The sequence below is a fragment of the Oryx dammah genome, unplaced genomic scaffold, assembly GCF_014754425.2.
Source record: "Oryx dammah isolate SB20612 unplaced genomic scaffold, SCBI_Odam_1.1 HiC_scaffold_5, whole genome shotgun sequence".
Taxonomy (NCBI): domain Eukaryota; kingdom Metazoa; phylum Chordata; class Mammalia; order Artiodactyla; family Bovidae; genus Oryx; species Oryx dammah.
In genome coordinates this window covers 18,828,098-18,846,017 of record NW_024070189.1, presented here as the reverse complement: position 1 = coordinate 18,846,017, position 17,920 = coordinate 18,828,098, and positions in this window count along the sequence as shown.

Sequence of the window (17,920 nt, the reverse complement as noted above, 5' to 3'; positions counted from 1 at the left end):
AAAATTGATAGTTAACACTGTAGTTGAAACCAATATACTAGGCTGAGAAACATTTTCAGTCTCTTAGAAATATTAGACAATTTTACTGTTGCTTTCATTTTTTGAGTTTATCATCTGCATGCAAACAAAAATTGGAGGATAAAAAAAATAGCATAAGTAGAACATACTATAATGGTCTGGGGTCCTTTTATACCTGATCTTCCAACTAAATGGAAACCAGGCTTCTTCTGTTAACAATATGAAATAAGTTGGTCATGCCAGTGCACTTCTCAGTGAACAAAATGGATAATATTAAAAGAGCATCAGTTCGTATTAACCAGCAGTTTCAGCGGAGGCCACAAACTGAGTGGATAAAGAAATCAAATTACTTTCTCAGTCCTTGGAGCCATTATTAAAGTTTTTGAGGTTCACAGAAAGAAAGATTGTGCATCTTACTTTTCCTTTGCCTTTCTTGCAGATTATCATAAAATTTTATTCCCACAAGTTATCCTCAGCACTAAATTTTCTTAAGAATGATTTTTGGTAAGTTAGGATTATGTGATTAAGGTTTCACCAAGTCTCAACTGGAATTAATTTCTAGAAGACACTATCCTATATCCCCTGATTCAGCATTTCATTCTTTATAGTTTCATGATAATGTCAGCCTACAGGCCATCTTACCAACCAATTTTTTGCTCTATATTTAGATTATTATTATGATAATATGTGTGATACATCTGAGAAAGAGAAGCAAAATAGTCTGAAAAAGACAATATTAATAGTTATAAAGCTAAGTTTTATGAAATCTCAGTTTCAGATAATTTTGCTTCAGAGGATTAAAGAACTCCCCCTCAGGCACAATTTGTTCATTTTTGCTCACTCATCTAACATCTTAAACATCACTTGATAAATGAGACTGCATTTTCATAAATAGTTTCTCACTTAAGCATAAAAAAGGAACTGGATATTTTGCTGTTGAAAGAAATCGTACCATTGTCAGATTGCTCAGAAACAAATATTGTGGAGATTTCTTCTTAAATTGAATAGGAAGTATAATCAACTTTGCATAAACTTGCTAAGATACACATCTCATGCTGAGAAAAAGGAAAGTATATCTTTTTTTGAAGAAACTTTTTATTTATAAGCCTCACAGAGTGAGTAAGACAAGTAAATACATGAATGCTGAAGAGTTAAGCCCTTTTTTCCCTCAGCAAATGTGTGCTGTTTTTCAAGTTAGTGATGTGCCATTTGTAGAAATATGAGCTATAAATAGCAGTCGTCCAAAGTTAAACATGGCTTCCTGGTGGCTCGGACATTAAAGAGTCTGCCTGCAATGTGGGAGACCTGGGTTCAATCCCTGGGTGGGGAAGATTCCTTGGAGAAGGAAATGGCAACCCTCTCCAGTATTCTTGCCTGAAAAATTGCATGGACAGAAGGGCCTGGTGGGCTACAGCCCATGGGGTCCCAAAGAGACATGACTGAAGTTCAGTTCAGTAACTCAGTCGTGTCCGACTTTGCGACCCCATCAACCGCAGTATGCCAGGCCTCCCTGTCCATCACCAACTCCTGGAGTCCACCCAAACCCATGTCCATCGAGTCGATGATGCCATCCAACCATCTCATCCTCTGTCGTCCCCTTCTCCTCCTGCCCTCAATCTTTCCCAGCATCAAGGTCTTTTCCAATGAGTGAGCTCTTCGCATCAGGTGGCCAAAGCATTGGAGTTTCAGCCTCAACTTTAGTCCTTAGCACAAAGTTAAACAGTGTAACAGAAAGGCTCTTGTTAAGCACATGCACATTTAGATGGAGGTACTATTTTGTTTGTGAAGCCAGTGTTTTCTGCTAAAATTTTTGAAAATTAGGATGGGATGGGATTACATATGGGAAAGAGATTGCAATCACTGTATTTAAAATGATACATGATGTTTTGAAAGCAAATTAGAAAATCCATTTTTATTTCTTGTTTATAATTGAGTCAGGTCACAACCTCATTGAAAATTACATGATACATGTTACTTATGCCAGAAGACCTTCTTGATCTTGGGTTGACTTAGAGTTTTGACCTTGCCTCAGAACACAAAGCATTATTGTTAACTGATAGAGAGGTCACTGAGCTTACAGCATAGTCTTGGTGTTCATTTTAATATCAGTAATAAGGTGAAGGGGAATATTCCTGAGAATGACTCTAATAGACTTATCGCCTTTTTGTTATTAAGACCTCTTAAGATAATTGTTTTCCAAATTATAATATGATCTTTTTAGAACTTCTAGATTTAACATTGATTTATGCTAGTCAGATTCCATATTTGCTGTTTCACGTATTGCTAATTTTCATTGTTTGATACATTTGAGATTTCTTAGGTTTATTTAAAATTCATTGCTGTATATTTTTCTCCTAAGATAACAGGAGCAAAGTTATGGTTCTATTCCTCAGAATGACCATATTAAATATATTAATGCTGCTCATGTGTTAAAGTCATTTATGTGTGTGTAAGCACATCAAATTTTGTGTATAAATCTGTATTTAGCATAGGTAAGTGTATAAAATGTGTTTCAATTAGACATTCATATTACAAATATCGTTTAGGTATTGAGAGGACTTCAGCAGATTTAAAAAAAAATCAACGTTGTCTTTTAGAATGAACTATGTCTGATTTAAATATCTAAATATTTGATTTTTAAAACAGCAGTCTATAAGTTAGTTTTCCTCAATGTCATTAAGGACCTGCTGCTGCTGCTAAGTCGCTTCAGTAGTGTCCGACTCTGTGTGACCCCATAGATGGCAGCTCACCAGGCTCCCCGTCCCTGGGATTCTCCAGGCAAGAACACTGGAGTGGGTTGCTATTTCCTTCTCCTCATTAAGGACCTGAATGTTTTTAAATATTTGCTAATTTTTACTACGCGTTACCTTGTCAGTGAGATTTTATGATCATTTCACTTCTAAGTATCCAGTCTGAGCTAGTAAAGGCTATATACACATTAGAAGTCATGATGTACCCTTTTGTAAACACTAATTCATTTAGTCCCAGAGTTTTTGAGGTTAAAGAAAATGTTTACAATATGAGGAGAAACAATGTATTAAGGAATTTAGAATATAAATCTTTATAATATTCAGTTAGCTAGCTTTTCATTAATTATCCTAGTCATGATTTTATTTACATAAAATCACAGTGATCAACTTTGCATGATTTTTTTTAAAGGGAGAGTTTTTTTGTTTTTTGTTTTTTAATGAGTGAATTCTCTATTTACTCAGAAATTTTACCTTAAACATTTTCTAATAATTTACCAAACTAAAAAAAAATGAACTCATTATTTTTGTCTTCCTTTAATATGAACTTTATTGATACATAGTTAATATAAAATTGCACATATGTGTATATTTTGACAAGTGCACACATCAGTATAAACACCATCACTATCAAGATATTGAACAATTCTCTCACCCCAAAGAGTACCTTTGCTACTATTTGAAGTCTTATCTCTCCAAACCCTGGTTCAGGCAACCATTGGTCTAATTTCTATCATAGAATAAGCATAACTACTCTAACATAAGGTAAGTTATGTTAAAAGTTATGCTTGTTCTGTAATTTAATGTAATTGAAATTGAGCAATGTGTTTGGACCAGCCTTATTTGCTGTTTGGAGATATATTCAAATTTTTCCATGTAAGTGTTTTTTTTTTTTTTTAATTTCTGAGTAATGTAATACTTGTACCAACATTGATCCATTCATCTGTTGATAGAAATTTAGTTTGTTCTTACTTTTCATCTATTATGAATAATTTTATTATGATCATTCATTTATGAGGTTTTATGTAGATAAATGTTTACATTAACTATCCTAGGTGCCTAGGATTAGAGCCACTGATCCTTTTCAATTTCTCTCAGCAGTGTTTTATAATTATCAGTGTTCAGATCCTGGGATAAAACTCAGTTGGGAATGATATATGTATTTAAGTATTTTTTTCTTGATTCAATTTGCTAAGCTTTCTATGAATTACTGCATCTGTATTTATAAGGGGATTGTTCTGCAATTTTATTTTAATAGTGACCTTGTTTGTTTTCATCAGTTATGTCATTTTCTGATTTGTGTATTTGTGTATCTGAAGTATTTGTGTATTTGAAGTATTTTGTCCTCCTCTGTTTTCCAAAAGCATTTGTGTAAGCTTGTACTAATCTCTTCAGTATTTGATAGGGTTCACCAAAGAAATCATGTGATCTCAGGGTTTCATTACAGAAATCTTTTAAAATTATAAATGTAATTTCTTTAATATGGATAGGGCATTTATATTTTCTGTTTATCCTTTTGCCATTTTTTTAGTAACTCGTGACTTTCTAGGGATTCTGTTTAAATTATTGAATTTGTTATTGTCAATCATTTATAATTTTTTTCCTATATCATTTTTATATACATGGATTCCATAGGATGGCACTTTTTCACTCTTGGTATTGGAGATGATTGCTTTTATTTTCTTCTTGTTCAGTTTTATTAAAGATTTATCAATTTTCTTGTTCTTTTTTTAAAAGTAACTTTTGGTTTCCTTAATTCTTTTTCTCTCTATTCCACTGAATAGTTCATTGCTTTCTGTTCTTATCTTCATTATGTCCTATTTACTTTGGGACTTTTCTCTCCTTACCACGATGTCTTAAAACAGAAGCTTACATTATTGATTTCATATATTTATTACTTTCTTATGTAATCATATTAAAGCTAAAAAATTTATCCTGAAAGCATTGTTTTAGTTTTGTCCTATAAATTTTCATATGTCACACTTACATAAATATTCTTTTAAAAATATTTTCTGAATTTACTGTGATTTCCTTTTCTGCCATAGGTATCTTGATATTAGGTGCTTAATTTAAAAAAGAAGGGGATATTTGGAGTTGTTCTTGCTGTAGTTTATTTTTCATAACATTCCGTTGTGTTCATGCTCTCTATAAATCTAGTCTATAAAATGTATTGATTTTTTTGGTGCCTCAGCAAAAGTTCAATACTGGTGAATGTTTTATATACAGTAACACATAATATATATTCTGTTGTTATTGAATGAAGTACTTATAAATAGTTCTATACATTCTTTAAATTCAAGTCTTCTATATACTTATAAATTTTTTGGCTACTTGTATCATTTAAAAGAGAGGAAAATGTGAACTCCAGTATAATAATAAAATTGTCTATTTCTTATTTTAGTTCAGTAGTATTTGATGTATTTGCTATGTATGCAAATTTTGTATATATATTTGGATGTATGTATATTTGGTATATTTACTATATATGCATATAAATATTTCATAAATGTACAGATGTATATCCCTGCAGATTTAGACATATAATATCATTATATGTGCATAAACATTTAGATTTTCTGAGTATTCTTAATTAACTTATCCCTCTTGCTGTCGTATTTCCTTCTATCTACTTAGTAATATTCTTTATTCTGAAGCTAACTTTGTTTGCTTTTAATATAGATACTCCATCCATCATGTAATTTGTGTTTTGTATGCTATATCTTTCCCTGTAATTTTAACTTTTCTGTATATTTAAAGAAAAGTGCAATTCTTTAAGAGAGGATATATTGGGTTTGCCTTATATCCATTGGAATACTTTACCTTTTATTAAAGTAATTAGCTCATTTGCATTTATTATAGTTACTAAAATCCTCAGATTTAAGTCTATCATTTTTCTGTTTTCCATTCATCCCCTGTATTCTTATTCTTTTTCCCCTTTTTTCTTTATTCCTTTGTATTGATTTTAACACATCTTTTTGTAACCTATATTGGCTAATTTGTTGTTATTGTTCAGTCGCTCAGTTGTGTCGGACTCTTTGTGACCCTGTGGACTGCAGCATGCCAGGCTTCCCTGTCCTTCACCATCTCCTGGATCTTGCTCAAACTCACGTCCATTGAGTCAGTAATGACATTCAACCATCTCATATTCTGTCATCCCCTTCTCCTCCTGCCTTCAATCATTCCCAGAAGCAGGGTCTTTTCAAGTAGCCAGCTTTTCCACTCTCCTCTTTCACCTTCATCAAGAGGCTCTTTAGTTCCTCTTTGTTTTCTGCCATAAGGGTGGTGTAATCTGCATATCTGAGGTTATTGATATTTCTCCTGGCAGCCTTGATTCCACCTTGAGCTTCATCCAGCCCACCATTTCTCAAGATGTACTCTGCATATAAGTTAAATAAGCAGGGTGACAACACAGTCTTGCTGTACTCCTTTCCCAATTTGGACCGTTCCATTGTTCCATGTCTGGTTCTAACTATTGCTTCTTGACCTGCATAGAGATTTCTCAGAAGGCTGGTAAAGCGGTTTACTATTCCCATCTCTTTAAGAATTTTCCACAGCTTGTTGTGATCTCAGTACCAAAAGGATTTAGCATAAAGTAAAAGTAGATGTTTTTCTGGAATTCTCTTGCTTTTTCTATGATCCAGTGGATGTTGACAAATTGACCTTTGGTTCCTCTGCCTTTTCTAAATCCATCTTGAACATCTGGAAGTTCTCGATTCAAATACTGTTGAAATCTAGCTTAGACAATTTTGAGCACTACGATGTGGAACTGTACAAAAAAGATCTTCATGACCTGGATAATCACGATGGTGTGATCACTCATCTAGAGCCAGACATCCTGGAATGTGAAGTCAAGTGGGCCTTAGAAAGTATCACTACGAACAAAGCTAGTGGAGGTGACGGAATTCCAGTGGAGCTATTTCAAATCCTGAAAGATGATGCTGTGAAAGTGCTGCACTCAATATGCCAGCAAATTTGGAAAACTCAGCAGTGGCCACAGGACTAGAAAAGGTCAGTTATCATTCCAATCCCAAAGAAATGCAATGCCAAAGAATGCTCAAACTACCGCATAATGTCACTCATCTCACATGCTAGTAAAGTAATGCTCAAAATTCTCCAAGCCATGTTTCAGCAATACATGAACCGTGAACACCCTGATGTTCCAGATGGATTTAGAACAGGCAGGGGAACCAGAGACCAAATTGCCAACATCCGCTGGATCATGGAAAAAGCAAGAGAGTTCCAGAGAAACATCTATTTCTGCTTTATTGACTATGCCAAAGCCTTTGACTGTGTGGATCACAATAAACTGTGGACAATTCTGAGAGAGATGGGACTACCAGACCACAACTTGCCTCTTAAGAAATCTGTATGCAGGTCAGGAAGCAACAGTGAGAATTGGACATGGAACAACAGACTGGTTCCAAATAGGAAAAGGAGTACATCAAGGCTGTATATTGTCACCCTGCTTATTTAACTTATATGCAGAGTACATCATGAGAAATGCTGGACTGGAAGAAACACAAGCTGGAATCAAGATTGCTGGGAGAAATATCAATAACCTCAGATATGCAGATAACACCACCCTTATGGCAGAAAGTGAAGAGGAACTCAAAAGCCTCTTGATGAAAGTGAAAGAGGAGAGTGAAAAAGTTGGCTTAAAGCTCAACATTCAGAAAATGAAGATCATGGCATCCAGTCTCATCACTTCATGGGAAATAGATGGGGAAACAGTGGAAACAGTGTCAGACTTTATTTTTTGGGGCTCCAAAATCACTGCAGATGGTGACTGCAGCCATGAAATTAAGACGCTTACTCCTTGGAAGAAAAGTTATGAGCAACCTAGACAGCATATTCAAAAGCAGAGACATTAATTTGCCGACTAAGGTCCGTCTAGTCAAGGCTATGGTTTTTCCTGTGGTCATGTATGGATGTGAGAGTTGGACTGTGAAGAAGGCTGAGTGCCAAAGAATTGATGCTTTTGAACTGTGCTGTTGGAGAAGACTCTTGAGAGTTCCTTGGACTGCAAGGAGATCCAACCAGTCCATTCTGAAGGAGATCAGCCCTGGGATTTCTTTGGAAGGAATGATGCTAAAGCTGAAACTCCAGTACTTTGGCCACCTCATGCGAAGAGTTGACTCACTGGAAAAAACTCTGATGCTGGGAGGGATTGGGGTCAGGAGGAGAAGGGGATGACAGAGGATGAGATGGCTGGATGGCATCACCAGCTCAATGGACATGAGTCTGAGTGAACTCCGGGAGTTGCTGATGGACAGGGAGGCCTAGCATGCTGCGATTCATGGGGGCGCAAAGAGTCGGACACAACTGAGCGACTGAACTGAACTGAGGCTAGCGTGTGAAAGGTTGTTGGTGAACGAAAAGATGCCGCATTCTTGGCCGCCGGAAGAGAATAAGTCAACCCAGGCCAGATATGAGGCTTGATCACTCAGAGCTTTTGTGTAATAAAGTTTTATTAAAGTATAAAGGAGATAGAGAAAGCTTCTGACATAGGCATCAGAAGAGGGCAGAAAGAGTACCCCCCGATAGTCTTCAGCTGGATGTTATATAGACACTTGCATTCTGTTAATGAAAAAAAGGAATGTGTTAAAACTCAGAATGGCACCAGGTCCCTTGTCCATAAGATGTATTTTGGGATAATCTTGGCACCAGAGGATTCATCCCGGGCCATAAAACAATTGACCTGAATCTTGTAGAAGGCAGACTACCATACGAATAGTTTCGTTTACACAGATTAGGGGAACAGTGTCTGAGTAGAACATACGGTTTTGTCAAGTAGGTTCTGAGCCATTAGGTGGAATGAAGACAGAGAGGGGTAAATGCAAACATAAGCATTAACATAGCTTAAGACAAACATTTCCATAAGAAAAATGCATTGGTTAACTTAAGGTTTCAGAATAGTTAACTTCAGGTGAAACCAGGTGTCGTTATGGCAACACAGTATTTTAAGAGAAACCTTTTAAATTTGTATAGAGAAGGAAAAAAATATCGCTAGTTTGTTTCCTCCTGCCACTTCAGAGAGATAAAAATGTCTGAAACTTGCAGCCTATTTCCTCCATTTGGAGACCCCTGGCCTTCCTGCCTGTTACCCTCTCACCTGTGAGATGGGTGCAATTGTGCGGTAGCTTGAACATTGTTTGGCATTGCTCTTCTTTGGGATTGAAATGAACACTGACCTTTTCCAGTCCTATGGTCATTGCTGAGTTTTCCAAATTTGCTTACATATTGAGTGCAGCACTTTCACAGCATCATCTTTTAGGATTTGAAATAGTTCAACTGGAATTCCATCACCTCCACTAGCTTTGTTCAATAATGCTTCCTAAGGCCCATTTGACTTTACACTCCAAGATATCTTGCTCTAGGTAAGTGATCACAGCAGTACAATCATCTTGGTCATTAAGATCTTTTGTGTATAATTCTGTGTATTTTTGCTACCTCTTAATATCTTCTGCTTCTGTTAGGTCCATACCATTTCTGTCCTTTATTGTGCTCATCTTTGTATGAAATATTTGATATGTCTAATTTTGCATGAGATACTTGATATCTCTAATTTTATTGAAGAGATCTCTAGTTTCTTTCCTTCTGTTGCTTTCCTCTATTTCTTTGCATTGTTCACCTAGGAAGGCTTTCTTATCTCTCCTTGTTATTCTTTGGAAATCTGCATTCAGATGGGTATATCATTTTCCTTGCCTTTCACTTCTCTTCTTATTTCAGCTACTTGTAAGGCCCCATCATAAAACCATTTTTCTTTTTTTAATTTCTTTTTCTTGAGGATGGTTTTGACCACCACCTCCTGTACAGTGTTGCAAACCTCTGTCCATAGCTGTTCAAGCACTCTGTCTATCAGATCTAATCTCTTGAGTCTAATTGTCACTTCCACTGTATAATCATAGGGATTTGATGTAGGTCATATCTGAATGGCCTAGTGGTTTTCACTACTTTCTTCAATTTCAGTCTGAATTTTGGAGTGAGTTCATGACTTGAGCCACAGTCAGCTTCCAGTCTTGTTTTTGCTGACTGTATAGAGCTTCACCATCTTTGGCTGCAGAAAATATAATCAGACTGATTTCAGTATTGACCATCTGTTGAAGTCTATGTGTAGAGTCTCTGGTGTTACTGGAAGAGGGTGTTGGCTATGACCAGTGTGTTCTCTTGACAAAACTCTGTTAGCCTTTCCCCTGCTTCATTTTTTGCTCCAAGGTCAAACTTGCCTGTTACTCTAGGTATCTCTTGACTTCCTACTTTTGCATTCCAGTCCCCTTGAAGAAAAGGACATCTCTTTTTGGTGTTAGTTCTAGAAGGTCTTGTAAGTCTTCATAGAACCATTAGACCTCAGATTCTTCAGCACTACTGGTTGGGGCATAAACTTGGATTACTGTGATATTGAATGGTTTGCCTTGGAAATGAACAGAGATCATTTCGTCATTTTTCAGATTGCACCCAAGTACTCCATTTTGACTCTTTTTGACTATGAGGGATACTCCATTTCTTCTAAGATTTTCTTGCCTGCAGTAGTAGATATAATGGTCATCTGAATTAAATTTGCCCATCCTGACCCATTTTAGTTCAGTGATTCCTAAAATGTAGATACTCACTCTTGCCATCTGCTGTTTGACCATTTTCAATCTACCTTGACTCATGGGCCTAACATTCCAGATTCCTATGCAATAAATATTGACTTATTATAGGTATTTTAAATATAATTTAGTGATAATCATAAGGTTTGAAAATGTATCATTAACTTTTCCTTGTCTGTATTCAAGTGATTTGGTCTAGCATTCTATTTAATATAGAAACCTTCCAAGACTGCACTTCTTATCCCTCTTTCATCATTTTACTGATTGTCTTGCTTTTTACTTCTACTTATGTTATAAACTTTAAAATATGTGGCTTTTGATTTTAATTTAAATATCCAATTATAATTTCTTTTTTAAAATATTATATAACTATATAAGTATAAATGTAAGCATAAACATATTCATATACATGAGAGAGATTTTAAAGAATTAGCTCTCTTGATTATGAAGACCTGATAAATATAAAATCCTTGGGTTAGGTTCCTATGCTCATACATCAGGAAAAGTTACAAGTCGAGTCTGAAAGCAGTCTGCTGGTCATAGTTCATAAATTGGTATATATTAATAATATCACATCTAGCCATTTTTCTTTCCAAAGTAAACACTCAACCAGGTGTATTGCTTGGAATTTTTTCCATTGGGAGGATTTCTCTATACCACTGTCCTTCAGAGATGTCCCAGAAGGGGGGTCTGTAAAGTTCTGTCTGCTATTCAGTGGTGATTACATATTATGCAGGACCATGTCAATCAGGCCTGGGTTTTTCCTTCCTGTATCAGTTGATCATTGGGAACTCTGCTTGAGACTTTAGTACAGCAGGAGTGGGGATAATGGAGATTGGGGCCTCTTCTTTGTGTAACTTATTTGTACCTTCAGGAATTGTTTGGGGCCTGATTTTTATATACCACTTCCGTTTAATGATGGAGTCCTGCTGTGTATGCTCAAGTCATGACTCGGTGGGTTAAATAATGTAGTTCATTATGCACAGTTCAGATCATATGGTACTTGATGGTCTGTTATTAAAGCATTCCACAACTACTAAGGTCCAATGGTAGGGCAAAAGCTGTTTCTCAAAAGGAGAGAAGTAATTTTCAGAGGATGGCTGGGATTCTATGGCCTTGCAATGTGGCTTCACCCAACGGTCCTGCCAGAGGCACCACCAGCATCCCTATTACACTGACACTCCAAGCACCATTGGACCTACTGTATCACATGGGGCGGGTGGCAGAGCAGGTTGTGTGGTAGCCTGGACTTGCTAGAGAACTTTCTCTTATTTAGGTCTCAGTCAAAACTAGCAGTTTTTGTTTGTTGTTAGGCACTCAGTTTATTTTATAAAATACTAAAAAACAGATATTCTATCACACGGTGTAAAAAGCTAAATTGTGTTACAAGTCTTGAAAAGAACAACAGGAGGCCCTTATCCCTATCCCTTAGTCCAGTCCTGTTCTCAAGAGGCAACTACTTCCATCGCTTTCAGCTTTTTTCTTACTATGGTATACATTTCTGTTGTTACCAAACCGAACTCACCTGACATACAGCAAAGTCAATCTATCAACACCAGGTTATGATGAAGGAAAGAGTAGTGTTTTTTTGTAGGGTGCCAAGCAAGGGAGTGGGAGACAGCCTCAGATCCACTTGGTCTTTGAGTTAAGGGTTTCTAAAATAGAATAGGTGAACTGGGATTAATGATCCTCTTGTGACATGCCTTAATCTAGTTTCAGCAGCCAGGATGCCTATGCTTACACGTTTCTGGTCTTGTGATCCATACCTGGAGGCTGTGTTAGGTCCTCTCACCCTCAGAAACAACCTGAATCTGTACGTTAACCATGTTATTGACAATGGCGATTGCAGTCATCTGACTCTGGTTGGTTATTGTTTAGGTAGCACAAGATTGAGATCATATGGGACAACAAAGGGAATAAAGTTTTGGGTAGAGAGGTTAATCATAATAAACTCAGCAGGGGAACTTGGTTTTAGGGAGACAGCTTCATTTCCATACTTATTAAAAATTTACATCTATATCTGTTCATTTTTTTACATTTGTGCATATGTTAAGTTTATGGAAAACAGGATTTATTTTTTCTTGTGTCCTCCTGCCAAAACTATATCCCTATTCTCTTATTAGTTATAACTTTAAAATCAGCATTCATGCAAACATTCCTTTGATTATTGTGCATTGCTGAGACATAGTGTACTGTGACTATTAAAACTGTACAACTTTACTTTTCATTGAGTTAGTAATTCCCTTGTTTGTTTGTTTGTTTGTTTAATGTATATGCTGCTGCTTAGTCACTCAGTCATGTGTGACTGTTTGCAACTCCGTGGACTGTGGGCCGCCAGCTCCTCTGTCCATGGGGATTCTCTTCAAGCAAGAATACTGGAGTGGGTTGCTATGCCCTCTTCCAGGGGATCTTCCTGACCCAGGATTAGAAATGGGGTCTCCTGCACTGCAGAACCCTACCAGCATAAGCTACTCCCTAAATTTTTCCTAGACTCTCTACCACATAGCTAAAACCCCTTGTTACAGTCACACATGACAGGTATTTTGCAGCCTAAGCTCTCTCTTTCTTTCATATCCCGCATCTACTTCTCTCAGTTGAGACCTTCATGCTGATATGGACTTGCTGCTCGATAAGCCACTTGCACAGCTCCCATCCTGGGCGTCTTCCTTCAGGATTGTATGGGGGAATTTTCTTCATCTCCTTCTTATGTTGATACCTGGCTTTCTGGCTCCATTTTTCATTCACCCTTGGTTTACTTCTTTGTTTTACTGCAGTCAACTTCAAATAGCTTGCTAAGAAGGTGTGATGTTGTGATTATAATAAGTTTATATTTGATGTTTTTTAAATCAGATTTTTGTTCTTCCAGCTTTTTAATTTAATTGGAGTATAATTGATTTACAATGTCATGTTAATTTCTGCTGTACAGCAAAGTGACTTTATTGTACACACACATTCTTTTCCATTATGATTTATCCTAATATATTGAATAGAGTTCCCTGTGCTATACAGTAGAACCTTGGTGTTTATCTATTCTCTGTGTAACAGTTGGCCTCTACTAACCCTAAACTCTCAGTCTCTCCCCGACCCTGTATCCCCCATGGCAACCAGTCTGTTCTCTATTTCTATGAATCTCTTTCTAATTCATAGATAGGTTCATTTGTATCATTTTTATTTTAGATTCCACATATAAGCAATACCCTATGGTATCTGCTTTTTTTTTTTTTTTCTGTCTAACTTCACTCAGTATGATAATATCTGGGTCCATCCATGTCACTGCAAATGGCGTTATTTCATTCTTTGTTTTCTTTACAACCAAATGGTATTCTGTTGCATGTATGTATCACATCTTTTTTTATCCAATCATATGTCAATGAACATTTAGGTTGCTTCCATGTCATGGCTATTGTAAATAATGATGCAGTGAGCATTGGTATACATGCATCTTTTCAAATTATGGTTTTCTCTGGATATATACAGAGGAGCGGGATTGCTGGATCATATGGTAGCTCTATTTTTAGTTTTTTAAGGAACTTCCATACTGTTCTCTATGGTGGCTGTACCAATTTACATGCCCACCAACAGTGTAGGAATCCCTTTTATTCACACCCAAAACTAGCAGTTTTTCAGGTCACTTGTTAAAGGGCCAAAGTAGCATACCCAAATAAAGAATATTTTGCCTCCAAAATTCAGAAAGGCCCAGAACAAGATATAATTTAATTTGGTTTCAAATTTTATCTTATCATTCAGGCCATTTCCAAATTATTTCTAACAGGTCAGCTCCACTTGGAAATGAAAGTAGAAAATCCTGCCAAGGTGTGTCTGATTCTGTAGTAGAAATCACCATGCAAGATTTATAGAACTTCTGAATAAGTCTCTTAGATTGCAGCCTAAAGAAAATACCTGTTACTTTAGTATAGTAATAGCAGAATATCTTTTAATAGAACGTGTTCATTTGTTATCTAAACAGTTTACTTTTGTGAGTAGTTCTATGTTTATATGAACTGATCTTTCAGTATTTTAATACATGAACTAAGCCAAGTCACCTAAGTTTCTATAATTTGGAAACCATTAAGAATTAGAATAAATGATTCCATATGTATAGGAAAGGCAGGAAAAATGAATAGTATATTACATTTTCACTGATCTGAAATTTTCTGTATATAAGAACTGAATGTCATAATAGGGCCCCATCTTTCACAGATTCTGAAAAACTGGTGAATGTATTTTTTGAATTAAAATCCAGGTTCACAGGCATAATATATGTGAGGTAGCAAGGCAGAGTATTTTAAACAGGAATATTTCTAAAACTTCTAAGCATAGTGTTCTATAAAATTTTGAAGAAATAAAGTTTTGAAGTTACCATAGATGAGTTCAATAATTCATAATGTGTAAGAATTCTTTTCTCCATGACTGAGCTGGCACAGGGACAACCGCAACCTGAGGAGAGCATCGTAGGATCCTGCAGATTATTTAATAAGTTGCCATTACTTAAAAAAATTTACTAGATACAGTCAAACATTCTTTGAGAAGCGTAGTCTTTGTCATTAATTCTTTCATAATTAAAATGTAGAAAGAACAGAAATAGTAAATTAAACAAAGCTACAGTTTAAAGAAGTATACAGAAAGAAAAAATGCCATGAGGCAGATGGAAGAGTCAGAAGCTTTTGTGGTTATTCAGTCATTAAGTCATGTCTGACTCTTTGTGACCCCATGGACTGCAGCATGCCAGGTTTCCCTGCTTTCCACTGTCTCCAGGAGTTTGCTCAAATTCATGTCCATTGAGTCAGTGATACCATCTGATCATCTCACTCTGTGTCGCCCCCTTCTTCTTTTGCCTTCAAATCTTTCAAAGCATCAGTGTCTTTTCCAATGAATTGGCTCTTTGCATCAGGTAACCATGGTATCAGAGCTTCAGCATCAGTCCTTACAATGAGTATTTAGGATTGAGTTCCTGTAGGGGCTTCTTTTCCCTTGTGACACTCCAATCCAGCAACAGTTCATGAACAAACTTCTTTTGTGAGAAATCAGAAACTAATTGAAAAGGTCTTGCATGTTGCGAGAATGTGAAATCAGACTCACCAGAGCCTGCAGGGAGACTCCAGACTTCATCTCTCCAGAGACCCTACCTTTGTGTAGTGCCACGTGATCAGGAGAAGGAAACGGCAACCTTCCTGGAGAGGAAATGGCAACCCACTCCAGTATTCTCGTCTGGAGAATCCCCATGGATGGAGGAGCCTGGTGGGCTACAGTCCACTGGGTCACAAAGAACTGGACACGACTAAGTGACTAACACACACACAAACACACACATGAACACATGATCAGGAAGAAACCTCCTAGTTCCCAGGTTCACCAGGTGGAAAAAGTTGGTCTGTACACCCCACACCACTGCTTTTTGACAAGTCTCCACAGAGGACTGGCTTCTGCTTGCCAATCTTGGAACTCTTACTGGACCAGCATACCCTGGCTGCCTAAGGAAAACAGACACGATTGCTTGGATTGGTAGATGGCCATACACAAAAATCAACTCAAAATCTATTAATGGTTTAAACATTAATACCCCAAATTGTGAACCTTCCAGAAGAGAGCATAAGGGGAAAATCTCCATGACATTAATCTTGGCAAGGATTTTATGGATATGGCACTAAAAACACAGTCAACAAAAACAAAAATAAAGTTATATCAAAATAAAAAGCTCCACAGCAGAGGAAACAATCAACACAGTAAAAGGCAACCCACAGAATGGGAGAATATATTTGCAAACTATATATCTAATTAGGATTGAATCTCCAAAATGTGTAAGTAAAGCCTATAACCCTTAAACTTACATAGCGAAAAAACTAATAACCTGGTTTTAAAATGGCTTCGGCACCTAAATATATGTTTTTACAAATGGCCAAAAGATACATAAAAAAAATCCTTAGTCACCAAACATCAAAAAATGGAAATTAAACCCAAAGAGAGATATCACATCTATCAGCATGGCTATTGTAAAAATAATAATAAAAGACATGTGTTGGCAAAGATATAGAAAAATTATAACTCTTGTATATCACTAGTAGGAATGTAAAATGGTACAGTTGCTATGTAAAACAGGATGGAAGCTCTGCAAAAATTAAAAATAAAACTACCATATGATCCAGAAATCTCACTTCTGGACATTTGTGCAAAATAATTAAAGTTAGGATTTTAAAAATATATTAGCACTCACATGTTCATTTTAGTTCTGAAAGTGGCAACCTAATTGATGGATGAATACATAAAGAAAATGTATATTCAAGGCTACAGTCATTTCTCAGTGTCCATGGGAGGTTGGTTCCCTCCCATAAGCACAGCCTCCCTTATACTTTGAATCATCTCTAGGTTGCTTACAGTGCAGAACAATGTGGGTATTATGTAAGTAGTTGTAAATATGATGTAAATGGTAGGTAAAGAGTTCTCTGGGTGTGGCAAATTCAAGTTTTGCATTTTGGAACACTCTGAAAGTTGTTCTTTTTTTTAATATTTTTGATCCACATTTGGTTGAATACATGAACGCAGAACCTGCAGATAAGGAGGACCGACTGCATACTATTCAGGCTTAGAGGTGAAAGAAATTCTTCAATATGTAACAATATGAAAGAACCTCAAGGACATTATGCTACATTAAAAAAATCTAATCACAGAGGAAAATACTCCATGATTCCACTTTTCCATTTATTTTTTTAAAGTGTTTTTCTAAGATATGTGTTCACACAATCTAAACTGATTCTTAAAAGAATATAATGACCTAGTGCAAACTAATAATTTCCTAAATTTCAGTTGTTTTTAATAACTATCATCAGCCTTATTTTTTTTTCTTATTTTGATTTAAAGAAAAAGCTATTTCCATATAGAGATTCAAAGAACAGGAATGTCTGTATCCATGAGCTCTAAGCTTGCTGCTTATATATTTCAAAAGACTTTATGTAGCTATTTGTCCCCATTAGAAGAATGGCCTTCTTTTCATGCCCAAAAAGGATTTAGACTACTCTCTGACTGTGAGACAGAAATTTGGATTCTACTAGAGAATCTATTGGAGAAGGCAATGGCAACCCACTCCAGTACTCTTGCCTGGAAAGTCCCATAGACAGAGGATCCTGGTAGGCTGCAGTCCATGGGGTCGCTAAGAGTCAGGCGTGACTGAGCGACTTCACTTTCACTTTTCACTTTCATGCATTGGAGAAGGAAATGGTAACCCACTCCAGCGTTCTTGCCTGGAGAATCCCAGGGACAGAGGAGCCTAGTGGGCTGCCGTCTATGGGGTCACACAGAGTCGGACACGACTGAAGCAACTTAGCAGCAGCAGGGAATCTATAAACTGTATTTGTATATATCTATAATATCTGCAGATTTCCTTTCCAAATTGGAAATTCCTAAATCAGAAATCGAGGAGGAGGAGAAAAAGGAAAATAAAAATTTGGAGGGGACCCAACCCCCACATCTGTGAAAAGTCTGATTTTTCTCACTAGAAACAATTTTTAAAAAAACTCTCCCCTCTGTGTACAGTGTTGAAACTCATGTTTGTATGAAATTAATATGCTT